This window comes from Arvicanthis niloticus, chromosome 4, assembly GCF_011762505.2.
Source record: "Arvicanthis niloticus isolate mArvNil1 chromosome 4, mArvNil1.pat.X, whole genome shotgun sequence".
Lineage (NCBI taxonomy): Eukaryota > Metazoa > Chordata > Mammalia > Rodentia > Muridae > Arvicanthis > Arvicanthis niloticus.
Window position 1 is genome coordinate 120341653 of NC_047661.1, and position 18952 is coordinate 120360604.

The following is an 18952-nucleotide window of genomic DNA, read 5'->3' on the forward strand; positions in this document are numbered from 1 at the left end:
TGTTTCTAGTAACCTCTATTCAACCTTTGGGTGTCTGTCTGCCCACCCCTAGTCTTACACAAGCATCTATGGAACCCCTAATAGTTACCATCTGCTTTACCATTAGGAATAAAGAAATAAATAAGGTTCCTTCTTAAAGTGTCCCTCCCTTCCCCAAGAAAGGGGTACACATGTTGATTACCTCAGTGCTCAGTATAGGCAAGTGTGTGGAACACCAGTCCTAAGCAGGAATGCTGAGTAATTAGTAGTTCATCTCCTCCCAGCAGTCTGGTCTCCTCTTTTCTATTTAACAGTGAGGCTCAGCATCACCGTCCCGCATTCAATTCCTTAAATGCTTTTTCTAGCCCGAGCCTTTGTCTGGATTTCAGTAGCCATCTCCAGATCTATCCATGTACACCTCTTGGAGATTTGGGCCTCACTTCTGATGGCACCCAACTTAGGAACAGTTTGATATGTCTGTTTCATTTTGTTGTCTTAAGTGGAAAGCAACTTCTGGTTGGAGGGAGGAATCACTGTATCTCATTACTGCTTTTGAATTCTTCACACTTCTGGGAATGCAGGAACCACTCAATTGAAAACAAAAAATAAATAAATAAAACAACAAAACAAAAACAAACAACAACAAAAATCAGATAGTAAGACATGGTAACCCATAACTATAATCCCAAAACTTAGGAGGCAAAGGCAGGAGGGTTAGAAGTTCATTGTCTTCCATTGCTAGAAAGGGAGCAGACAATTGATGATGATGATTGATTGATTGATTGACTGACTGACTGATGATCCCTGACCATGTCCCCTGCTCCTCTTACCAACACGGATAGCACATCTATATACATAGTAGGATAGCACATCCGTATACATAGTAGGCATTTAATGAAAGAAGAATGTGGGACATGAGGAAGGGCAAGGAATTTTAAGTCAACAGATTCAAGTTTAAACTCCCATTCAACTACCCTAGCCAGCTTCGTCTCAAGCAAGTTTAGTTTTACTGAGCCTTGAATTCCTTATTGAAAAATGGGGACTGATGAACAAACTTTATTTTCATTTCAAATTGTGAATATAAACTTCCTAGCACAGTGCTTGGCACATATGAAGGAGTCAAAACAGGCTGTGTCCTGTCTCAAGGGCCATTCTCCCTCCTTTCTTCGTTCTCACTTTTTTTTTTTTTTGGCCAGGAAAAAATTTGGCAAGAAATGATAGAAATACTTAGAATCCCAACACCTGTGTGTTTGGGGTTATAAAATAGCCCTGCCCTGCATGTTTTCCTCAGCATCTAACAGGTTGTGCTGGGGACCAACATTATCCTCATTGAGTCTAGCTCATCACAGAGAAAACAACAGGGTTGCATGTCATTTACTCTAATTCTGCAGGTATAAATGTAGTAAAAGCATCATGATGGTCCACTTCTATACCTCTCTAAACCACACAGAACTCAGAGTTAGAGCCCGCCATATATTCAGACGGTTTGAATGTGAGATCAATCTTGCAACCCACAGAAAGGGTTAAACACGCATGCTGGAGAAGGACTCAGCGCTCTGGCTCTAAATGTCATGGAAACGTGGCCTGGAAAAGCTGAGGGCCATTGCATTATACAATTACCTATTTACTGGAGACAGTGTATTTAATAACTAATCATCTAATCTAATAATACTGAAGACTATCAGACTCAAAGGTCAAGTGTTTAAGATTAGGGAGAAAGCTGCCTTAAAAGTACATCTTCCAGGGCCTCACAGATCAACAAGTCCGCCTTCGATCTGCCATGCCTCCATCACTCCCAAGCTGTTAAGGAGTTTGGAAATGCCGCTCTCCTTCAAACATGAGCTACTCATTATATGCATTATATGCAAGAGGTTTTTTTTTTTTTCCATGAGATCTTTTCGTTAGCAACTTAAGGTCATTGGAAAAAGGAATATTAGCTCCGTGAAGAAGATTGCTACGTTAGGAGCCTTTTGAGTCAGATTTTAGAATACATTTTTTGATTGCTAATTGCCACATCATAAATATACAATTTTCTGGGTCTAATGTGGCACTCTCTGCGTATATATAACACAATCTTCAGTGGTCAGATTTGGATCGTTGGTTGCTATCTAAATGTGAGCTTTTGTGCAGACTATTGCGTTTCTCTTGAGACCTCCTTGTGGTGACAAGCCCCATTTGCTTCTACTTGAGGTTCGCTTTTCTGAACCTCTTTCTCAGAGCTAAGTGACCATCTTTCCTTTAATAAACAATCTCAAACTGAAAAGCCACTCTTTGTCACTTTGGAAAGACTACGGAGCAGCCCTTCCTCATTCATGAGTAAAGGAAAATTCTCATCACTTTTCAAATTCCTCAGCTGAATCACGTGGCTTGCTGACTCCCTCCAGTATCCGATAGGACAAAATTGATTGGCAAGATTTTTCTACTGTAGGCATTTTACTCTTTACCCTTGATTGTTTATGATGTCCTTCATCATCTAACGTTAGGAACCTGATGGCTTCAAGTCCCAGAACTTTGCTCACCATTTCTCCACATGTGTCATCTTTGGAAAATACACAGATACCCTTGCTTCTTCTAGAAAAAGAAAAAAGGAAAAAAAAAATGAACTGGCAACTGTTGAGATGAATGGATTGTGATAACATAACAACTTAACTCTAAAATCCCAGTGAGTATCAAACAAAAGTTTGATTTGCTTCAAAACACACTTATCACAAGGTACTCTGTTAAAAATGCTACTCAGATACTCAAGCAGGAGCGCCACCACCCAGAGCTGACACCAGGAGGAAGCCACACCTTGAGGCCATGCATGCACCATCAACAGGAAAAGGGGCTAGGAAGGGTTCCAAAGCTTTGCTGCCTGCCTAACCAGGAGTGAGCATCATCTCACCTTTGCACCAAGTCTATCTTCTGGACCTTGTCACCTTTCCCACAGGACCTGGAAATGTTGTCTTGTCTATGCACAGAAATAAGGACTCATGGTAGCTGACACAAACATGTCCACAGATAAAGGTCACCACTCTCTATAGGCTGCGTGCTTCATGAAAAGTGAAGGTAGCCAGAACTCTTGAACATAAAAGAAAAGTCTAAGCAAGGCTTCTCAATGGGTCCTAGACAGAACAGAAATAGTAGTGAGTACAAGCTTTTATCCCGATGAATGTAAATTATTCTTCTTTTCCATTCCTTGTTCTTAAATTGTTAAAGTCTTTAAAGGTCTTACATAACAAAAAGAATATAGACACTTTTCTCCAGTTTTCAACCACGCCCATCCTCTATCCCATGTGTACACATCCTTATGATATCATTTTCAATTATCAAGAAGGTAGTGACACCCCAGACCCACATCAGGGGACTCGGTTGTGTGTATAACCTATCTGAAAGGTAGAAGCTACCAATCCACTTGGACACAAGGCCTGAGGAAAACAACCGTGAAGGAACAGAGTCTCTTAGGAGAAAATTCTGTCCAAAACGAGGTACTGAGATAGCTCAATTTTAGATTCTGCTTTTATAGCTCAGCCACTTTTGTAAGAACAAAGACAAACTGAAAGTAACTTTTCACTTTTGCAGCACATATTGGAGGCCTTCCAACTAGACTTTTCCTTAGGCAAGAAAATAAACAGTAACCCAACATGTTCTGAGAGCCACTTCATTCTGGACAAGATACTAAGCAGATTGCAAGGTAGGCTGTGCATACAGAATTTGTAGATGATACAAAAATATTAGAAGATTTATTTCTGTATATTTGGTACTGTTTTAAATTTAGTTTTCTGTGTGTTGTATAACTCATATTATATGTAGTTATGGTATCTATATTAAGTATGTACTGTTCTCACATGTATGTTGAGAACACAGGTTTGCTTAGGTTATTTAACTGTTAAGACAGGATTATTATTGATTCACAGAACAGGAAACGGGCTTAAGAAGGTTAAAATGACTTTGCCCAATGTGTCAAGGCTGGTAAATGGTAGAGCAAGGACACTAAGCGTCCGCTTCCAAAGTCTATACAGCCCAGCCTGATCATGAAAGGAATTCCTTGTGTTCAAAGTCTGATACTTGAACACTAAGCTCATTTGTGCCTGCAGAAATGCCAACCTCTGGGGTAGAATGAACTATACTTTGATCATCTTCCACATTGAATTAAGAGGGAAAGCAGAAGAAAAGAGAGGAGACCAAAGCCACTGTCACTAGGTAGTAAATGGAAAAGAATTTTTAAAAGTCAAAAATCAAAGGTGAATGTCACAAATTCCAATGGACACCTGATTCCTCATCCTTCCTTGTAATGTCCCTCTACAGAACTCTCTCTCTTTCTCTCTCTCTCTTTCTCTCTCTCTCTCTCTCTCTCTGTCTCTGTCTCTCTCACACACACACTTGTGAGCACACACATATACTCACGCATGCAAGCTCATACACACACACACATACAAGCACACACACAAGCACACACACACACACACACACACCAGCAGCAGCAGCACAGGTAATCTCTTGCCACGTGAGCATGCAATGATAGAAGCCTTCTGATTCCTACAGCTGTAGAGCTCAGAGGTAGTCAGTGTGGATTGAGACACTCAGAACATCATCTTTGCTGACTAAGCACTGAGGGGTTTAAATCCCATGTGGTCCTTAAAAGCTACACCCATGAGAGAAACATTTTACATTATTCAAAATACGTACAGTTATGTATGAGTGCTATCTTCAATTTTCCTAACTAATTATGAGTGATTCTTGTCAACACTAAGTTCAAAGCACTAGACTCCATAGGACACTTGTTGCAGATGGCTCTGAAACTCCAGCAGCTGGGTGTTTGGGGAGGGGGGTTGAACAGCTCTATATTGAACACATCTTTTTCAAATGAGGTGTTATGGAAATTTTTAGCTATGACCAAGTTTCTCCTGCTATCTTTGAGGTAGAGATAAAGATTTAAAATTTTAAATCACCATCAACCCCCTTTTGTGCGCCATTTCCATAAGTTCTCAAACAATGCCACTGTTTTCATGTAAATTTCTTTTCACTGAGACTGCTGCTTTGAGAAAGCCCAGAAAACTGTAGCTGATTACATAAAGGGACAAGTTATTGCCTCCCGTGGAAGATGCTCTGTGTTAGCAATGATCTGAGAGCCGGTGCCCTTATTAAGCAATCCATGGTTCAAAATGAGAAAAGAGAGAGGGGGTCTTCATGTTTTTGTTAATTATTTCTGCCTAAGATGCTGGCAGGGCTCCCTAGACCTTGTAGCAGCCCTGGAATCTGGAGGACATCCCTCCTCCAAACCTCTATGTCCTAGGACTCTGTCTCATTGCTAGGTTGACTAGAGGTGGGGGTGGAGGAGCATAGTAGTCCCCAGTAGAGGCTAGATGTCAGTGAGATGTTTTCCTTTGCTTTAGACACCTGATTCTTGCCACCACGACAGCTAGGAGAGGAGAAAAAACAACCCACAGTGACTTGGTTTTGTCAGGACTACAGAAATAGAACAGAGTCTCCACAAGGAACTAGACATCCCCTCCTCTAAGGGTTCACAGTGATAAAAAAAAAAAAAAAAAAAAAAAAAAAAAAAAAAAAAAAAAAAAAAAAAAAAAAAAAAAAAAAAAAAAAAACCAGCCTATCTGAGTTTTCTCCCCAATGAGATGTTTCTATTAGATAAGACTTCCTCTCCTGCTCACTCCCACCCCAGCCTTGTTTCCCAAGGATCCTTGAGCCCCCTCTCTAAATCCTGAGCACACCTAGACAGCTCAGTTGACTGTCTGCAGTGGGATGTTTCAGGAGGGAACAAGGGGGAAGGGAAGATTCCTCAAACTTCATATCCATTTGCAAAGGACTCTGCTCACGGATGTGTCTGAGTTTGAAAGGAAAAACGACTCCCATGAGCCTACAGTCCTTAAAGTACGGGGCATGGAAATACCAGCAGAGATGGCAAACTTTCCACAGTGACTGACTGTGTCTGCTAATTCCATCACTTGCCATGAAATGACAGCTGACTTGTGTAAGCCTAGGTGCACCCTTCATTTATTTAACTGTGTGTTTTTATGGAATTAAGAAGAATAGAAGGGTGTTGGTTTGGGGTAAATGTTACTGGAAAAGAAATATTTCCGCTGGAAAAAGACACACATGTTCATTAAAGCACTAGGTTTTTGGTTTTTTGTTTTTTTTTTTAATCCAACACTGGTTCACCCTGGCAGTCGTCCTCCCTGACACCCTATTATGCCTTCCGATATATGCACCCATCTCATCTACCCCACATGTATTTTTTTTTATATTTCTGTGAAGTTTTTGTTTTTGTTTTTGTTTCGTATTTGTGGATTTCATTCTGAGGAGTCTGCTTGGGCACTTTGGAAAAGTAGAATATTTTGCGGGAAGAGATATGTGTGACCTAGTAACCAGGCCTTCCATCCCATTTCCAGTGCCTCCTCTTCTTTCTCAGACAGAGGATCTATTACTAAAGATGCAGTACGACAAAGCATCACATCCTTGTGTTCTGTCAAAGCTAAGCTTCGACTACAGCATGATCCAGGCCCTGCACTTCCAAGGCCAGCCTGTTCAAAGGCATCTATCTACAGCTGCAACAGACCTGAGCTGAGGCAGGAATGGGAGGCCTTAGAAGCCAAGCCTGCAGCTCTATGCAGGACTGTGGCAGAGGGGGAGGCTGGGGCCCCGTAGAAACCCCAGCAGCAAGGGAAAAACAGATTGACTCTCAGTGACTCATTTAGCTCCTGGATTGGACAGATCTCTCCCCTGCTGGCGATTTGGCTCTGCTTCAATAGTTCGGATACCGGGCTGAATAGCTTAAAATAATTAGAGGGAAAAAATCTGAAAAACGGCTAGCCATCCAACTCCTCACTCAGCGATGAAAGACACAGGACAAACGACATCTAGGTTATTAAATATGAAGTCACTGGATTTGCTGCACATTAGGTCCAAACGCAGAGAACTGGATAAAACTCAAATTTATAAGTCAGTGTAGATGGCCTGTTTGTCCTTGAGGCAATCCATGAATTTTGGCTGGGCAAGCATTGTGACATGTGGAAATAATGTGGGGGGGGGGGTTGGTGGTGAACAATGTTTGATTTCACCCCCACTCAGCTTCCACTCCCTGGGGAGGAAAAATGAAAATGTCAATAAAGAGTGTGAATGAGAAGAGAAATGGAGTCTGGGCCCAGAGTTAGCAGTTGGCAGCTCAAACTTTATATACAGGCGGCTGGGTTTCCTGTTCTTTATATCCAGTGTACAAAAACAGAAGCAACAGGCTCGTTCAGTATCAGTAAAGGTCAGTTAAAATTATGGAGACATCCTTTGGAGCAGATCCCCTGCCTTGTATTTGCATATTTATGAACTAGAGATTATGACAAGCCATTCCATTTATTAGAGCAGTGCTGCTATAGTTAATAGTCTGTCAGCATTTCCATTATAAACCCCGTTTTTCAGTGTTTTAATATCTCAGCTGTTAGGAAGCACATCAGGCTGAAAAGTGGTCTTCAGCCTCTTGGGCCCACAGCGGGCCGAGCTGCTGCTGCTGCTGCTGCTGCTGCTGCTGCTGCTGCTGCTGCTGCTGCTGCTGCTGCTGCTGCTGGTGGTGGTGGTGACGGGCCTTGGAAGCCAACAAAGGCATTTAAATCAAGCCAACCGTTTCTGCTTTAGATGCTAACAGAAAGTAGAAAATCGAGGATTTGAGAAAGCTGGTTGAATTCTTACCTTCTGACACCCACAAATGATCTCCTTCCCCCCCCTTCCTCCTCTTTTTTGTTCATATGTACCAATGAGACTTTCATTTCTCTAAAGAAAAGACTGGGGTTTTTTTCAAAGCAAAGAGTCAAAGTTTTGACTTGGCAAAATGATCTCTTATACTTTGCTAGAATTGGGAGAAGGGAATCAAAGTAAAGCAAAGAAGCTAAATCCATCCATTCATCCATCTATCCATCCATCCATCTATCTGCCCATCCACCTATGTGTCCATCCATCTATTCAGCCACTCATCCATCTGTCCATCCATCTATCCATCTATCCATCCATCCATTCATCCATCTATCCATCCATCCATCTATCTGCCCATCCACCTATGTGTCCATCCATCTATTCAGCCACTCATCCATCTGTCCATCCATCTATCCATCTATCCATCCATCCATCTATCTGCCTATCCACCTATGTGTCCATCCATCCATTCATCCATCCATCCATCCATCCATCCATCCATCCATCCATCCAGTTGAATTGGCTCATATACCCAGAGACTAACAAGTCTAAATCAAAGAGTGAGCCAGCAGGCTGAAGACCCAGGGAAGATATGATTATTGTAGTTCTAGTCTGAAGGCTGTTAGCCAAATTCTTTCTTCCTAGAGGAGGTTAGTCTTTTAATACCTTCATCTGTCTGGATGAGGTTCACCCACTTTACAGCCCAGTTAAACATCAGTCATCTGCATTATCTAGTCTACCTATGACGGAAACAATACTCAAACACATAAATAAATTAGTAAATAAATAATAAAAACCTTTACAGCAACATCCAGGCATATTTGAACAAATACCTGAGAACTGTGGCTTACTCAAACTGACACTTAAACTATCACACACACAAAGAAAAGTCACATGTTAAGTACCTCTTACATATGAAATCTGACTTCGATGTGATTTTAATGTTGATGGCACAGTCCTTGTCTTCAGGGAGCTTGGGATTCATTGTCTCACTGGCACCAAGTTTACATGACAAAATTACTAAAATTTTGACAACAAAATACCCAAGTCCACACTGGCTTCAACATCTGCATTCTCTTTCCCTCACTAGGACATGCTCTCTACAAAGGCTCATTTCAGAGTGTGATTCAGCTGTAGTCTCAAGAGATGGCCCTGGTGTCAAGGGCATCTTGCCAGTCAGGAAGAGCCCCACTCATTCCAAACTAAATTCTTGAAATTTTGACCTCCTAGGAAGCCATCTCTTCACTCAGCACTAACAGAAGCTCCTTGGGGATTTGAACAGAATTTGCAAAATGAGGAAGAAGGAGGTTGGTTCCTTCTCATTAGGAAGCCATTCATTAAAGTTGACAATGATGATTAACCATCATGTCTCTTGTCAAATTGACACCCAAGCGTACCCCTTCAACCATAATATCGTCCCCTCCACTAGCTAACCTCCACAGGAAAGTTGACAGCTCCCTCACAGCTTGGGAGAGATTCTGGAGATCTCCTGCACAGAAGACCACGCCCAGCCCAAACCTCCAATAGAGAGCACAAAGACTATCTGTGCCTAATAGCCAGCTGTCCCCCGCAGCCTCCAACTTTAGGAGCTAGATTCAGTGTTAGCAGCAAAGTCCCTTGTCCTTTCCTCTAGGTTTCTTTGTTTTACTCTTTCGAGATGTGTCATACTCCTAGACACACAGAAGAAGCCTTCCAAGCCTTCTAAAAAGGTGAGCCACAGCATTACTCAATTGACCTCATCACAAATGTAAAATGTAAACACAAACAAACACATTGCAGTTGCTGCTACCATTGCTTGCTGGAAGGGGCTTTAAACACACACACACACACACACACACACACACACACACACACACACAGAAAAAATGCTGTTGTATAAGAAGGCCAAAATGTGTCGATTCTATCAGAGAGTGTTGCCTAACCTAATGTCCTGTCAGGAATGGTCCCAGTTACCATCCAAAGCACCTACCCTACCGCTGCTCTCAGAGCTAATGAGCTTGACTCAGTTTTACTTCTGCCCGTTAGATCTCCTGTGAAATGAACGGACTTACATAATGTCTTTCAGCAACATCATTGACTAGGAAGAACAATTACGTAATAAGACACACACTGGGATGTGTGTAATCGGGCAATAATGGCATGCCTCACTGTGCTAGGCTGGGCGCCAATAAGCACCTAGTCATGCTATTATACAAGAACATATGCCCTAGAGGCATGTTGAAATTATTCTGAAGGTTTCTAAAAGAAAGTTGATTGGCAAAAAAAAGACAATATAGAGAACTTCAGTATTAAAAAAAACAATAAAATAACTTTGAAAGTCTGGTAGCAATTCAAAGGTAACAGAAAAGTGATATGTAATGTAACAAACCTACAGTGTATAGTAAACATACACTGATTCAGTAAACTGTGCTATGATTCACTCTGTCACCACAAGATTTAAGATGACACAATATCAACAACAACAAAAAGCCAACAGATACTGGACTTTGGGTGACGTGTTGTCCTCTTGGTTGCTGGCTTGAGTTCTGACAAAACTAGTGTCATTTATCAATGAATAAAATAAAATTCTCAGCTCCTTCGGCATCTACTTTCCCCAACAGATATACCCAAAGGTTTTTTCAAACTTTATATATTTGAAGCTTACTTCCTATTGTTCAGAGAACCATCAAATAAAATAAATAAATTCAAGATGGACATATTGTGGCACAACTTATTTCTAACCACTCAGGAGACTAAAGCAGGAGACTTTCAAGGCCAGTCTGAACAACATAGCATGACTTTACCTTAATTATCATCACCATCTCAGAAATATAAATATAAATATATATTCAAGACCCAACATCAGTGTTCTAACACCTCCCAAAATATTTCCACACTCTGGGGACCACATATTCAATACAAAAGCTTGTTTATATACAAATCATAAGACACAGTAAGGCAGCAAAAGAAAAGGAAAGAAATATTAGTGGTATTTTCTACAATCCATAAGTATTAGCTTGTTTCTTTGATGAGAGGTATCCTCTCTATAATGAATAAAAACTATCACCTCAAATGTGTAACTTATATCAAAGCTACAATTAATCAGTGAATGCCCCAAGAGAGTAACTTTGTTACTATTTAACAGAATTGTAACCCCTCCATTCATATTTTGAAGTCCTAACATCTCACAGAGTAACCATATTAGGAGATGGAATCTTTGAGAGGGAGTTAGTTACAAGAGGTTATGAGTGTACCCTAATCCACATGACTGACATCTTTATAAAAAAAGAAGTACACTGAATACATAGAGAGACACTAGGCAGGGTGGACCATGTGAGTGAGACACATGTCATCAAGGCAAAAAGAAAGAGCGCAGAAGAAACCAAATAGGCAAGGCCTTGATTTGGACTTTCAGCTCCCAGAACTATAGCAAAATAGTGTGTGTTGTTTAAGCAACCCAATGTGTGTTAGTTGGTGTTAGTAGTTCACAGACAAATAATTGTTAAGTTCACTCAACAAACAGGTCTGAAGAATGCTGACTAAGCATAATGAGGATAGATAGGATGGCAAGGGAGACAAGGTCTGTGTTGTTTGACAGCTTAGAAAGACCAAGCTGTCGTTCTCACCGAGACTGAATAAGAAAGGCATCAAGTGCTGATGGTAGGTTTCAATCTGGGATGTATGTGTCATTTCAAATGAGCCAATTTAAAACATTTTCGGAAGTCTCAAAGAATATCCATGGAGTGTCTGACTCACCTTTGAAACCAAGAGTAGTCCATGAGTCAACAATCAGCCTCAAGTAATAACTCAATTTAAACTGCTAACTTTTAAGCAAAGAAAAATGAGGGAGAAAGCCTTGCTGGGCTACCCTGAAGCCAATACCTTCAGAATTATTGGCACCTCTCCATAGATGCCCCAGTAGGCTGTCACTGGCTTCAGGCTGTACATGATGTCTTCCAACTCCTAGTTATCAATGTTTTGAAAATTCCTTGGACAGAGTATCTACGTCACAGAGTTTGTGGAGGGTTATACATCAAACCCCCTCCTACAAGTCTGACGTAAAACCTTTACCAACACACCACCTGTAGGAAGAGCCTATGTCAACAGGGCAGTTTCACAGAGTATTCAGAAAATCAGTGCATGACAGGAAATGTTACTTAGGTAAAGAGGATATAAAAGCATGGGGTGGGAAAATAAAGGAAAGATTTATAATCTATTAAAGAGAGCTGAGGTTCTCAACCTTTTGGCTGGCATCCAGCGATGTGGTATGGGGCCAGGGATTTTAATTTCTAGCTAGTTCCTATGCATAACGGTAGTTTGCTCTCACCACAGGGCCCAGAGCTTGTGCTGGCCACCTGGTTGAGCTAGGAAGTGGGGGTTGCCTAGCAGGTATGGCTAATTCCATGGGATTGGCAGTTCTTGGAAGAGGAAATCAATGGCCATGTAAAAACAGTATTTAAGCTGAAGTCTGGTGAAATGCTCCCTGGAGAACCACAGCCTTCTCACGGTCTGGGAGGCAGTGCTACCCAGCATGCTCCTTGGCATGAACAAAACTCAGGCTGAGTACCTTCATCCAGCCTTGCTGGAGTGGCCATGTACCTGTGTGGAAGGCATTTTGACTAGTTTGTGTAGTCTACCAGAAGACACACCCTTCAGGCCCACAATGAATTCTCTGTAAGGCAAGACCCCATCAGGACTAAAAGTGTCATTATTCACATTTGAATTTCGCAAGGTATCTTAGTTTGCGTTGCTCTTGCTATGATGAAATACTATGACCAAATGCAAGTTGGGGAGGAAAGGGTCCTTTTGGCTTATGCTTCCTCATCAAAGTCCATCACTTGGGACAGGAATCAAACAGGGTAAGGATGTGGAGGCAGAAGCTGATGCAGAGGCCATGGAGGGATGCTATTTACTGGATTGCTCTTCAAGGCTTGCTCAGCCTGCTTGCTTATAGAACCCAGAACCACCAGGCCAGTAATAGCAACACCCACAGGACGTACAGTGGGTCCTCCTACATCACTCACTAATTAAGAAAATACATTACAGGTTTCCCTACAGCCCACTCTTATGGAGACATTTTCTCAATTGGGGTTCTCCACTCTCAGATGTCTCTAATCTGTGTCAAGTTGACATTAAATTAGCCAGCACAACTGATCCATTGTCAGCTTCACACGCAACACTTTTTAAAGATATAACCTTTCATTTTTTTGAAAATTCATCCCCAAAACTTCAGATTAACAAATATCACAAATATAAAACAATTACTAACCTAAAATTCCCAGTCTTTACCAGCTAAAATACTTTAAACACTCAGTCTGTGTAAAAATCCAAAACCTTTTTTAAAAATTAGTCTTTCGACTGTGGGCTCACAGTTGAATCAAATCAAACAAACCCAAAAATAAGCTAAATGTTTTCTTACTTCAAGAGGGAAGAACAAAGGTACAGTCACAATTGAGCAAAGCAAAAAACACTCCATCAGTGTAAATAATTCAATGTCCAATATATGGGATTTACAGTCTCCTGGCCTCCTCTCTGGGGTGTGGGTCACTTGGCCAGCTCTGCCTTCTGCAGCACACAGTTTGTCTTCTACACTAGTTGGCTCCACTCCACAATGGCTGCTGTTGTTGGTGGTCCTCGAATAGTACTGGCATCTCCAAAATGCTGGGGTCTTCCACTGCAACCAGGCTGCACATTCACCAGTAGCCTCTCCTAGGTTCTCAACTTTTCTCTATGATCCCTTCCATCCTGGGGCTTTGACTGCCACTAAGGTTGAACCTTCACCGACAGCCTCTCAGAGTCTCAAGTCCCTGCTTATCTCCATGACCCTTTCATGTCTTCAGATCCGTGGCAGACATGATGAAGTTTGGCTGCCAGCACAAGGTACAACCTTGACCAGCTCTGAACACAGTTTGCATGTGCTGACTCTGAGGAGACACGTCCCACAAGATTTCACCTCAATGATGCTGGTTTCTTCTTAATCACAGCTGATTCTTCAGCTTAAGATGACCAAACACCCACAGATTCTTCATACAAATGGCCCAGTAGAGTCTTTTCTCCCCTCTGAAACTTTACCAGCCAGACTTCCGTCGCCTGCCCTGCTCTCAACGTCTTATCTTCTAAGTTCCCACAAAACAGCCTGGGAGCTCTCAACAGTCAATGGCTTTTGTAGCCGAAAGTTCCAAAGTCCTTCCACAGCCCTCCCCAAAACAACATGGGCAGCTCTGTCACAGAAATATCCCACTACACTGATTTCTGTCCAATTTCTGTTCCAGTTCCTGTCTTAGTTTACGTTATTGTTGCTATAATGGAATACCATGACTCAAGGGAAAGGAAAGGGCTTGTATGGCTCATGTTTTTCAGTCCATCACTGAAGGAAGGCAGGACAGGAACTCAAACATGGTTAGAATCTAGAGACAAGAACTACTACAAAGACCCTGGAAGGGTAGTGCTTACTGGCTTGCTCCTCATGGCTTGGTCAGCCTGCTTTCTTACAGAACCCAGAACCACTTGCCCAAGGGTGACCCCACCCACAATGGGCTAGGCTATCCCCATCAATCACTACTACTAATGAGGAAAATCAATCACTACAGGCCTGCCTACAGCCCAGTCTTACAGAGGCATTTTTCTCAACTGAGGTTTCTTTCTCTCAGATAACTCTAGCCTGTGTCAAGTAGACATAAAATTAGCCAGTACACAAGGTAAACCATATCCCCTGAAATTTAAAAAAAAAAAAAAAAAAAAAAAAAAAAACTACAAAGTCATAAGAACAGAGACAATGTGCAGACAACAGTTGTGTTGGCCCTGTATTTAATCTCTCAAAAAACACACAAGACAAATGAACTCCAATAAGTTCATATTTTTCACCCTCTGTAGTATCAAAGATGTGAAATTTGGTTGTGAATGGAGTCTCACTGCTTCTAAATTACACTTCAAAAAAATAGGTTAAAACTGGGTACAGGCTGAAGTCTGGCTCCTTCATATCTATGCAGTAACTGAGCACCAGTGATAACTCTGGCAGAATAAAAAGTCATAGATGATTAATAGGAAAGTATTCAAAGACATGATTTTTGCCAAACAAAACATTAATGAGATTGAAAATAATTTCCATTGACAAAGCAAGTGCCTGTTGGGCATCCCTGAAGAATGTGTTCGAAGTGAACTTGACTGAACCTGAAGAGAGTTCCTGCTTATTGGGTTAGATCTTCCCGCTAAATCTCTCAGAGTGGAAATGCTGGTTTGCTTTTCCTAACTGTTCTGGGTAAACCCCTTCGTGTACTTGCTGTGCTCCTGGATTCCTTTAAAAAAAAAATGTTTAGGCTCTAATTCTACAGAGTCTTCACCTTGCCCCTAATTTCTGTGAGAAGTTTAGCCAAAAAGAAAGAAAAGTTGTTGACCTCAGAGGAAAGCTGTGGAATCCAGAGAAGCTGCCTACACACCACACCGTCGACACTTCAGAAGGAGTCCCGTGGCCTTTGCTGCTCTTGTATGATAGGTGGAATCCAGTGTTAGTAGGGCACTCATTATAAATTAAAATACTAACGATACTAATTCTTATCAAATTGGCAAAAAAAAAAAAGTCAGAACACAGATTCTACATGGAAATGATTGAAGGGCTCACTTCTAAAATGAAGGCTGTGGAAGTGTAAACTGATGCAAACATTTTGGAGGATAACTGTTGGAAGCAGAAGCTAACAGAGTGGATGGCTTCACGAACTACCTACACACACCAGCCTCAGAAAGCTTGTGACCTAAATCCGACCTTCCCGTGAAGGAGTGACACTGTAAGAAAGTTGCTTAGATCTCTGAGTTTATCATGAAAAGAATGGAGATACTAATAGCATCTGTACCTCGAGGGGTATCATGGGTTTGTTATTTATAAAGTCCTTTTGATGAAATCTGGCTTGTAGCAACTATCATATAATCTTAAACCCTGATTCTAGGAAAATACTGAACCTCTAGGCAAACATGTAAATTCATTGTGAAGCAGCATTTTATAGCACATGCATGGAAATTAACTCTGAATATCCATCACTAAGAAAGTATGTAAGAAAGTAAGAAAGAATGTGTGGTATATCTATGTAGCTGGGTAGGTTACAGAGCAGAGTTATGTGGATTCCATGACCAGCATCCTGCTAAGCCTAAGAACAGATTTAACAAAGGAAAGTCTAGTATGATTTCCATTATTATGAAACCAAACAGCAAATGTATGGGCATGTACCTATGAGGGTGTGTGTGTGTGTGTGTGTGTGTGTGTGTGTGTGTGTGTGAATAATAATAATAATAATAACAATAATAATAATAGTAATAATAATAATCACATCTGACAGTAAAATTGGAACTAGGGAGAAGCCATTTTCAGTTGTTAATCTTCTATTGTTTGAACCTTTGAAAATAAATGTGAATTACTTTTATAATTAAAAAGATGTTTCAACTGTTAGTCTGAACACTGTTTAGATGTAAATAATTCTTCTCTCTTTTTCTCTCCTTAGATTTTACAGTCACAGCCACACAGTGGATGCTGTGGTTATCACTGACTTGGATGACCAACCAGCAAATGAGATTGTCTGTAGAGTCCATACAATTAACTGGTCTAGCCACTAAGATCTATGAGAGCATAAAATGTGGAAACACTTAGGAAATCAGCTTGCGTTGTATAGCAAATAGGGTGTAATGAGATTTGGTTAGTCTGTCAGAATCAAGGCCTACCCAAGGCTCAAGAAAAACAGAACTGAAATATTTCAAATGTGAGGTTATATTAAAAAATCACAGTTTCCAACTGTGAAGCCAAACAAACTGGTGATCTGGGTTTATTGTTTTAGGGAAGGATAGCACAGTCTTTGATGGAGCCCCAAACTCAGCGATAGCGTCCGCAGCAGCAGTCGCTGCTTTCTCCTTAATACTTTGATTGCAGAGTTATCTTTGCCTGATAGAAAGAGACGGTTCTGCAATGGAGGTCCCTCTGTGTTAATCCATGGAATTCAGAGACCTTAACATTGAAAGAGGAACTGAGCATGGAGTGCTTGCCTGATAGGTGTGAGACCCCGGGTTTGATCTCCAGCACTGCAAAGATAAATAAATAAATAAATAAATAAATAAATAAATAAATAATAAAACAAAGTGGAAAGCAGCCTTGGAAACCATCCAGGTCAGTGTTCTCATCTCTCAAAGAGACTGCTGAGTTCTCAAAGGCTCCTAGGATTCTGTAAAAACAAAACCAAGGCCAAGGCCCACAAGAGGGCTCAGCTGGTAAAAGTGTTTGCCTTGCAAGGCTGATAACTTCAGTTCAGTCCCTGGAACTCACAGTAGAATAAGAGAAGCATTTCTGAAAGGTGTCCTCCAACAGCTACAAGCACAGACACATATATCATCAGCATCATCACCACCAATAAAGAAAAGGAAAGAAGAAAACAAAACCAAACCACAGCTCTGGTCACCTGGACACTATAATAATAGGCTTTTTAGTATTCCACTTTACCTGCAAAGTATATTTTTTAATGAAATGAGGTCTCACTGTGGAGCCCTGGCTTGCCTGGCAATCACAGAAATCTGCTCTTAATTCTGAGAATTAAAGGTGTGCACCACCATGCTCGGCTCTTGTACCTTTTATGCTTTTATGTAATGCCTTAAAACATGTGTATGCTAAAATCAAATGTATACTTGGGATGGAGAGATGGCTCAGAGAATGAGAGCATGTTTGCTGTTCTTCCAGAGGACCTGAGTTTGGTTTCCAGCACCCACATCCAGCAGCTGACAACCACCTCTAATTCCAGTTCCAACATCCTTTTCTGTCTTCCTTAGACACCTACACACATGTGACATACATTCATTCAGACACAGACACATGAATAAGAATAATTAAAATCTACAAGTAAATGGAAGTCCAGTGTCCAAATCTCTTTTTCCTTAATTGGGCATTTGCATCTTGAAGGAAAAGTTGTAAAGTTGTATTTGCTTGGAGAACCCAGGGAATAAAACTTAGAGTTCAAGGTCTACCTAGGGTCAGTCCTCAGATGGAGCACTTATCAATTTAAGGTAGAATCTAGCAAGTTTCCACTGCAGGATGGGGATAAGGGGAAGTAATCCACTCTTTGAAAGGTATGAAAGCATCTTCTATAAGCCAGCTCTTAGGAATCCTTAGATGCCTCCACTGGGATAGTCCTACACTAGAGGCTCTGCAGACACCTAGAAGAAAGTCGTTAAAATGTTCTTACAGGAGACAGTGTCATCTTGGGTTTCACAATATCTCTAAAACTAATTTCTCAAATATACATATGACACACAAAGTAAAGGATATTCATAAGAAACACCATGAACAAGAACCATTCCATACAATAAAACAGTACAGTACAGGAGATAGATGAAATTTTATTTCTTGGACTTGTCAGATATCAACTGTAAGATAGCTATATTTATCAAATCAAAGAAACGTCTAAATATTGCAAGAAGAAACTTGGGAAAGAGTAATGGCATTTCCAAAAGAAAAAAAAAAACATAATAAATTGAGAATTGATTTAGTGAGTTTAATCCAAATAGATAGTTGAAGAAAGAAATATTGAACAGAAAAATTAGTGAGAACAAACTTTCTGTAATTTAGCAAAAAAGAGACAGAACTAGCAAAGAAGACAAGAGACCAAAGCTACAGGAAGAAATTTAAGACACATTTAATTGTAGACTTAAACAAAAAAAGAGAGAAATGGTGCAAAGAAGATATGCACATTGCCATGGCTAAAGTAACTAAAAATTAACCAGTTCAGTGTTATGAGTGTCCCAAAGAAACAGAAGAAAAATGGAAGAGAAGAAAGGAAAAGAGGAGGAAGTATGAGCCACACTAGACATATTGTGGTGTTACAGAAAACTAAAGAAAAATTACAATGTTAAAAATAGCTAAAGAAAAATGTTTGCTTCTTCAAGCAGCAATTAATTTATAAAGCACAAAAATGAAAACAAAAGGAAATGGGAACATATCTGTACTGTTCTTATGGAAACACAAACTATCGTGAAATTCTACTCCCAGAACATCATTCCAGGAAAAATGGAAAATACCACACTTATACAGAGAAACAAAATCTGAAGTAGTTTACAACCAAGATCACAGATGTAGGAAAGACTGATTACTAATTTAAAATGTAAAATACACGGGTAATCATAAAGACAGACTTTAAAAGCTATACCATGAACTCCTGCAGAGTTTAAAATTACACAGCACTAAGTCCATGGCAGCAACAAGTCACCAACTGTAAGTTGGGGTTAGAGTATTGGAAGAGGAATGCAGCAAAAGTATTCTGAGGTATTCATTCTATTCAAGAGTAAGTAGGCT